The 9,066-nt window shown below is 43.0% G+C and overlaps 1 protein-coding gene across 1 annotated transcript in view; it reads right to left on the reverse strand.

The window, feature by feature from the left end:
• TTLL4 (tubulin tyrosine ligase like 4) overlaps nt 1–9,066 on the reverse strand; it is a 39,860-nt gene that overhangs the window by 20,260 nt on the left and 10,534 nt on the right. Inside the window, exon 2 of the mRNA XM_003784948.3 lies at nt 2,846–2,940. The gene's annotated coding sequence lies outside the window, so the exon portion shown is untranslated. The remainder of the gene's footprint in view (nt 1–2,845; nt 2,941–9,066) is intronic.

The raw sequence follows: 9,066 nt of genomic DNA on the forward strand, positions 1-9,066 counted from the left end.
CTCTGTAGAGTGCTATAGCGTCACAGCTCACAGCAACCTCCAACTCTTGGGCTCAAGCGGTTCTCTTGCCTCAGCGTCCTGAGCAGCTGGGACAACAGGAGCCCACCGCAACATCTGGCTATTTTTTTGTTGTTGTAGTTGTAACTGTTGTTTGACAGGCCCAGGCCAGGTTTGAACCAGCTAGCCCCAGTATATGTGGCCAGTGTCCTAGTTGCTGAGCTATAGGCACCAAGCCATCATCATTGTTCATGTTACAAATTAGCTTTAATAATGACCTAACTTAGGCCAGGCAAGGTGGCTCACACCTGTAATTCTAGTACTCTGGGAGGCTGAGGTGGTAGATTGCCTGAGCTCACAGGATCAAGACCAGCTTGAGTCAGAGCGAGACTTCATCTCTAAAAATAGCTGGGCATCTGTAGTCCCAGCTACTTGAGAGGCTAGGGCAAGGAGGGGATCACTTGAGCCCATGAGTTTGAGGTTGCTATGAGCTATGACACTACAGCACTCTATCCAGGGTGACAAAGTGAGACTGTCTCAAAATAAATAAATAAATAAATAAATAACTCAACTGACTAGAAGCAAAGTGCATGTTTTCTTCCAGCTGATGTCCCCAGTACAGTACCTGACCCACAGTAAGTGCTCAATATTCTGTTGAATAAATAAACTTAGAAAAGTACAGTAAATGAAAGGGTAACAAAATAACACTTATGAACGCTAGTTTCTTCACCTGATGAATGTCAAGTACCATGCTAAGCATATAGTACCTCTATTATCTCATTTAACTCTAACAAAAACCTTATTTTTATTTTTATTTTTTTGATTCAGAGTCTCACTATGTCACCCTCAATAGAGTGCCGTGGTCTCATATCTCACAGCAACCTCAAATTCCTGGGCTTAAGTGATTCTATTGCCTCAGCCTCCCAGTAGCTGGGCCTACAGGCACCCGCCACAATGCCTGGCTATTTTTTGTTGCAGTTGTCATTGTTTAGCAGGCCCAGGCCGGGTTCAAACCTGCCAGCTTTGGTGTATGTGGCTGATGCTGTAATCACTGTGCTACAGGCACCGAGCCTATATTCAGTTTATTGATGATGAAACCAAACTCAGAAAAGAAAGTGAAGTAACTTTTCTGTAATTAAACAACCAATAAGTGAGGGACCTAGATTAAAACTCATGTTTGTCTGATTCCACACTGCCTCTGAAACAGAATGAAACACATATTTAGATGCTATCCCCTCTGTTATCCCTAACATTTGGGTAAAGACAAAAACCAGGGTGGAAACACTCTTCCATTGTTTATACTAAGGCCCCTCGTGGATGAAATGCACAAGAGCATACTATCCACACTGCAGCCAGCTCCACTCTCAACTGTACCCACAGGTACCCACCACCCAGCACCTCAGGCTGGGTAAAGAGAGGCCCTCTTACTATACCACTGCTCAATGTTTGCCTCACTGCAACCCACATGACTCCTCAGTGCCAAGAAGACTAACACATGTGGCCCAACTTTTAATCCAAATGAGAAAGAGGGAGACTAATACTCCTGCCTTTCTGAAGGGCTACAGGCAGCCTTCCCCCAGGCCAAATGTGAAGCAAGCCCCCTGGGCAAGCTCCGGAGTAAATTCTTTTCTGACTAATGAATTCCAGATCTCATCTCTCTGCAATGGTCATTTCCCACTTTTGTCTCCTCTCATAGCCCCTACCATGTGTAGGATGGCAAACTGGAGAAGGGCCACCTGTCTTCCTAAAGAACATGTGTAGCTAAATGCGTGAGAGAATGTTTCTGTCATTCTCTTTCTGAGATACAGCTCCATAGCTAGTAAGAGACACCCAGGGTTGGCAAAGGTGGCTAAGGAACTGCCAAGGAAAGACAAATCTGTCATGTCAGATACTCTGTAGAGAGGAACTTCAAGAATATAAAAGCTTTTTTTTTTTTCTGTTTAGCAGGCCCAGGCTGGGTGCAAACCCACCAGCCCTGGAACATGTGGCCAGTACCCTAAACACTGAGCTAGGGGCAGCCCCAAAGTATACAAAGTTTAACAGTATCACTCACACAGTATCCTGTACAAATGTTCCAACCTGGTTTCATTTGTTTCTGGTTCAGAGGCATCTAGTTTAGACAAGAAATAAGGGTTGCTAAAAGGTCGCTTCCTTTTCCTTACAGAGATTTCTATGAAATCAAAACCTCACATGATAGGGAAGCAGGAGACCCAGCTAAAACACAGAGGCAGCATGGATTCCAGGCCCCTTGACTGATGCCACAAGTCATCTGCCCATTGTCCTATAGGAAAGCAAGTGACAAATTTAAAAAAGCTTTAAAAGGCCCAATGTCTAAGAAGTGGAGTGAGAAATTGTTTCAAAAGCTAACACACTAAGACTCGTGCCATAAAGTCGAAGTCTAGAGAGGCAAATAATGTCTACCACCAGACCCAACAGACAGCACATACTCAGAGGGCACTTTTGGGCAAGGACACCAAACCCATTTTCTGTAGCATACTCTGGGCTTCTGGGATCTTTCCTCCAGCCTTCCTTAAACTTCTAAGTGTACTGTGAGGATACATACTTTTTGCATATGTGTGCCTTTAGGATCTAAAAGATAAGTTGCCCATTACCCAGGAAATATTTAAGGATGAGGCATCCAAAAAAAATAGGGAGAAAAGATATTTATATATGTACAAGACCATGCACAGGCCACTAATGGAAGCCTCTTTCAAAACTTACAAGAAGTAGTTGCTGATTATACAGATTATAAAAGATTCACAAGTTCCATTATTTTCATTCAGTTTACATACCTATTTTAGCCACATATGTACACTACTTAAAGACAGGCAAAGGCATTCGTACTTACTCTCTGTGACTAAGTCCAAAGGATCCACCATCTGCTTACTCTCCAATCAGCGGCTTGCAAGGAACTTACTTTATGAGCCAATAAATCGAGCTCACCTGAAAAATAATATTTTGAATAACCTACCATTTTACAGAGCCATAATCTAACATGCTTCTTATGCCTACATATGATCCCTGGGGAACAGGAGGGCTTAAGGACAAACAGGTGCAAATATTAAGCTCTAGCCTACAGAGTTCAAATTTACAAAAATACAAGCCTGTTTTGTAGCTCAGTTCCTCAATCTAGGTCCAAACAGGAAAATGTCCAACTAAAAAGAAACTACAGGTTAGTTTAGAGCACAGAAGCTGAAGAGAGTTCTTGAGAAGAAAGGCCCCTGTGGAGAGTACTCAGGACATCTGAATATGGCTGTGCAAAAAACAAAGATCTACAAGAATATATTCTCAACTATTAATGGTAGTTATCTTGGGGGATGGAATAAAGGATTGATTGGGCAAGGGAAAGGAGGGGATATTTTCCAGTTTACTCAATGGCATCTATGTTGTTTGATCCTTAAAATCAATTATTACTTGTGTCGAGTTTTCAAGAGCGTCAGGGAACATCTACTCCTCACAGCCATGACGCATCAGTTGCTACACCTTTTGGTGATTCATGCCAAGCAAAGCATTGATCAGTAGTAAGTCACATTCAATGCTGAAACCACACAGCTGGAATGTTCAGGGAAAAACAGGAATGAAGAAGTACCACAAGCCTCACTGAATAATTATGAGAGATCAAATTATAAAACTGGCCAGGCTCAGTGGCTCAGCACTCTGGGAGGCCGAGGTAGTGGATTGCCCAAGCTCACAAGTTTGAGACCAGCCTGAGCACGAACAAAACCCTGTCTCTAAAAATAACCAGGCGTTGTGGCAGGCTCCTGTAGTCCCAGCTACTCGGGAGGCCAAGACAAGAGGATCACTTGAGCCCAAAGTTTGAGGTTGCTGTGAGCTATGATGCCACAGCATTCTACCCCGAGCAACAAAATGAGACTCTGTCTCAAAGAAAAAGGAAAAAAAGAAAAGAAAAGAAAATTCACATAAAGCACAGTGCCTAGCCTGTGGTAAACATTTGTAGGTATCACCCTCATTCTTTCCCCTACTCTTTCCCCTACTTTCACAGGCTGTGATGAAAGGGAAAAAATACAAGGAGTAGGCAACAATTATTCTACCACAAAATTTCAACTAGGACAAGCAATGCTCTTTTATAAAAGATGTAACTGTCTTGCTATTAAGGAGTTTTTGTGAAATCTACTATATTACCAGTAACCAGATTTTTTTTTTTTCAGAGACAGAGTCTCACTTTGTCACCCTGGGGAGTGCCATGGCATCACAGCTCACAGCAACCTCAAACTCTTGGGTTCAAGCAATCCTCTTGTCTCGACCTCCCAAATAGCTGAGACTACAGGCACCTGCCATAATACCCAGCTATTTTTTAGAGACAGGGTCTCATATTTGCTCAAGATGGTCTCAAACTCCTGAGCTCAAGTAATCCAGTCACCTCGGCCTCTCAGACTGCTAGGATTATAGGTGTGAGCCACCGTGCCTGGCCTAGTAACTAGATTTATTTGCAGGTGTGACTTGGCACTAAAAAGCAATCTAAACGTGCTCTGGAACACTCTAGAAGAAAGAATGTGGTAAGCAAAACCTCTTCCTATTCCCTTGCTTCTGGATATTACAGTTTTTATAACTAGATGGTTGGGATTTCTGAGAATACTGATGAAGAGAGTTAAAACAGTGACGGTTACTCAGACAGTGCCTTGATCCTGGTTTTTAAAAATCAACTCTTAATAAAAGGAGCCAAAATGCCTTGAAAAATGTCTGATTCCAGCTCAGCACCTGTAGCTCAAGTGGCTAAGGCACCAGCCACATACACCAAGGCGGGTTTGAATCCAGCCTGGGCCTGCCAAACAATGATAACTACAACCAAAAAATAGCCGGGCATTGTGGCAGGCGCCTGTAGTCCCAGCTACTTTGGAGGCTGAGGCAAGAGAATCACTTAAGCCCAAGAGTTTGAGGTGGCTGTGAGCTGTGACGCCACAGCACTCTACCCAGGGCGACAGCTTGAGGTTCTGTCTCAAAAAAAAAAAAAAAAGAAAGAAAGAAAAAAAAAAGAAAAATGTCTAATTCCAAGGGCTAAAGCAGGGAAAGCAGGAGATGAGTATGGAATACGTTACATTGCCAAAAAAGTAAAGAAGTGCTCAAAATTTGAAAGGGACACGTCAAAAGATCATAGGAACTGCTAACATATTTAATAGCAAAACATTAGATGTTTTTTTCTCTAAGACTGGGAATAAGGATGTCTACTCTTCCCATTTCTTTTTTGACAGAGTCTTGCTGTCATGTCCTGTTGCCTGGGCTATAGTACAGTGGCATTATCAAAGTTCACTTCAAGTTAAAACTTACAGGGCTTAAGGGATCCTCCTGCTTCTGCTTCCTGAGTAGCTGGGACTATTGGCATGCATTACCAGATCTGGCTAATTTTTTTGTATTTTTTTGTAGAGATGAAGTCTCACTCTTGCTCAGGTTGGTCTCAAACTTCTGGCCTCAAGCAATCCTCTTGCCTCACCTCCCAGAGTGCTAGGATTTCAGTCCTGAGCCATATGCCAAGCTACTTTCCCCATTTCTGTTAGACCTTACACTAAAAATACTAACCAGTGCAACATAAGAAAAAGAAAGGAAATATCTACAGGTCTGAGCCACCATAAAATTTTTTTTTTGTTGTTAAGAATCAAAGATCAGGCGGAGCCCGTAGCTCAGTGGCTAGGGCTCCAGCCACATATACCAAGGCTGCCAGGTTCGAACTGAGCCCGGGCCAGCTAAAACAACAATGACAACTACAACAACAACAACAAAATAGCCAGGCATTGTGGTAGGTGCCTGTTGTCCCATCTGTGTATATCTTAATTTTAATTTCTAAACTATATAAATCACCTAGTCAAAAATCAAATTTAGGTTGGGCACAGTGGCCCATGCCTATAATTTCAGCACTTTGGGAGGCAGAGGCAGGAAGATCACTTGAGGCCAGGAATTTCGACCAACCTGAGCAACAAAGCAAGACCTCATCTCTAAAAAAAAAAAAAAATATATATATATATATAGACGTATACATATGCGCCAGGTATGGTAGCACACGGCTATCGTCCCCACTTGAGAGGCTGAGGAAGGAGGACTGCTTCAATCTAGGAATTTGAGGTTGCAGTTAACTATAATAACATCACTACACTCTAGCCTTGGCAACAGAGTAAGACTCTGTCTCAAAAATAAATAAAACTCTATGTTGCCCTCAATAGAGTACCGTGGTGTCACAGCTCACGGCAACCTCCAACTCTCGGGCTTAAGCAATTCTCTTGCCTCAGCCTCCAGAGTAGCTGGGACTACAGGCGCTGGCCACAGTGCCCAGCTATTTTTTTGTTGTAGTTGTTTAGCTGGCCCAGGCCAGTTTCGAACTCAGTACCCTCAGTGTATGTGGCTGGTGCCATAACTACTGTGCTATAGGTGCTCAGCCTAAAATTATATTTTAAAATGAAAATCTGATTTATGTATTTCTTTGCTATTTTTTTCTTTTTTTTTAAATTTTCCTCTCCAGAATGAAACCTCTTTGAGAACAGGGACTTCTTTTTTCTTTTTTTGTGACAATCTCATTCTGTTGTCCCAGGCCAGAGCTTGCCTTGGTCATACACCAACTCACAGCAACCTCAAACCCCTGGGTTCAAGCAATCCTCCTGCCTCAGCCTCCCAAAGAGCTGGGATTACAGGCACCCACCACAACAGCCAGCCAATATTTTTCCTTTTTTTTGAGTTGACCCCAACCCATGGGTCACAACTCACAGGAACTGTATTAAAGGGCCATGGCATTAGGAAGGTTGAGAATTACTGAGCTAAAGAAAAAGCAAATTTTCTCCTACTCTCTTACAGTCACTTACAGCACAACACAAAATACTTCACCTCCTGTCAACAAAATGTGTGGGGGAGGTCGCACATGAAGGAATTCTCCAGAGTACACCAGTTGGGTATTCTATAATTCAATTCAATTCTGACATAGTATCAGATCCCACAAGACTGCTCCTACTTCAGATGCCCACCACAAGCCCCAGGTTGCGACCTGTGCTCTGACTAACTGGCTGCAAATCAGGGTTCCCACAACCCCCTTTTCAGGTTCAATTAATCTTCTAGAGTGGCCCACAGATCTCGAGGAAACATTTTACTTACATTTACCCATTTATTATGAAGGATATTACAAAGAATGCAAATGAATAGCCAGATGGATAAGACAGATCAAAGCATATGGGAAGGAGCTCAAAGCTTCTATGCTTTCCCCAGCAGTGTCACCCTCTAGGTACATTTAAGTATTCGGCAATCCAATTTTCCAAACCTGTCCTTCTGTGATTTTATGGACATTCCATTATGTAGGTAAAAGACTGATTAAACCACTGGCCATTGGTGATCAGCTCAACCTTTGGCTCCACTCCCTTTCCAGAGATTGGGGGCTGGGACTGAAAGTTCCAACCCACTAATCATGTGGTTAGTTCCCCTGGCAACCAGCTCCCCACCCAGAGGCTAACCAGGAGCCTCCCCACCCCCAACAACTGCCATCTCATTAGCATACAAAAAGACACTTATCACTTAGAAGTTCTAAGAGTTTTAGAAGCTAGGTGCTAAGAACCAGGGGCAGAGACCAAATGTATACCATATTTTGCCATGTATAATGCATACCCATGTTTTTGGTCCAAACTTTCAGGAAAAAATTCTTTTTAATTTTTTCATTCAAATTTTTGTTTACATTTATGTACTTATTTTTTGTATTATAAAGGAATTTTAGCATTTCTTTTTAAATATTATGGTACAAGAAACTTTATGTAAAATAATTACAAAACATAAGAACAAGAACAGTACAAGAGAGCTGGGCGAGGTGGACTGCCCAAGCTCAGGAGTTGAGACCAGCCTGAGCAAGAGTGAGACCAGGCATTGTGGCAGGTGCCTGTAGTCTCAGGCACTTTGGAGGCTTAGGCAAGTGAATTGCTTGAGACCATGAGTTTGAAGTTACTGTGCCATGCCATTCTACGTAGGGCCACAAAGTGAGACTGTCTCATTTAAAAAAAAAAAGTAGGCTGGGCACCCATAGCTCACTGAGTAGGGTGCTGGCCACATACACCGAGGCTGGTGGGTTCCAACCCAGAACAACAATGACAACTGCAACCAAAAGGTGGCCGGGTGTTGTGGCAGGCGCCTGCAGTCCTGGCTATTCCAGAGGCTCAGGAAAAAGAATCTCTTGAGCTCAAGAGTTTGAGGTTGCTGTGGCTGTGGCACCACGGCACTCTACCAAGGGCAACATAGTGAGATTCTGTCTCAAAAAAAAAAAATAAAAATTTATGCATCCTAGAAGGCCAAGAGCTCTTCATCACTTTCAATATCAGAAGTATTATCTTCTTCAGTTTCTACATTACAGTTGTCTTGAAGAACCACTTTCCTCATCCTGATAAATTTCATCATCCTTGGTTCCGCTGAAGCCTCATTTTAAAAAATAATTTCACAACCACATACAAAAAGACACTTATCATTTAAGAGTTTTAAGAGTTCACTGTACCCCAGAAGTGCATTAATGTACACAGTTACCATTCAGTAAAAAATAAATAAATAAATAAAAGAGTTCTAAGAGTTTTAGAAGCTGTGTGCTGTTCCTTGACGGGATCTTATCACAAACTTGGAGATGAATACTTTCTTGACTCTGCGTGTACATGTTAAATCATTAGGAGCTGAGGTTAGCCCACAGCAAGTTTGAGGTTTCCCCAGCACTGCCTTCTGCCTTGCCATCTGAAGAAGCTTTCCTTCCTATTGCCTCCACAATCTGATGACAGTCTCTGTGGGAGGAAGTCCAAAGTGTCTCTTGGCAGCTCTACTGCCATGCTCTTTAGCATATTTAATAACTGTTAGCTTAAAGCTTGTGGTATACAAAAACCATTTCAACATTTTCCGGCTCAGCGCCTGTGGCTCGGCGCCAGCCACACACACCTAAGGTGGCGGGTTCGAATCCAGCCCAGGCCCGCCAAACAACAATAATGGCTGCAACCAAAAAATAGCCAGGCGTTGTGGGAGGCGCCTGTGGTCCCAGCTACTTGGGAGGCTGAGGCAGGAGACTCGCTTGAGCCCAGGAGTTGTAGATTGCTGTGAGCTGTGAAGCCATAGCAC

The sequence above is a fragment of the Otolemur garnettii genome, unplaced genomic scaffold (genome assembly GCF_000181295.1).
Source record: "Otolemur garnettii isolate 467f Iridium unplaced genomic scaffold, OtoGar3 scaffold00013, whole genome shotgun sequence".
Classification (NCBI taxonomy): domain Eukaryota; kingdom Metazoa; phylum Chordata; class Mammalia; order Primates; family Galagidae; genus Otolemur; species Otolemur garnettii.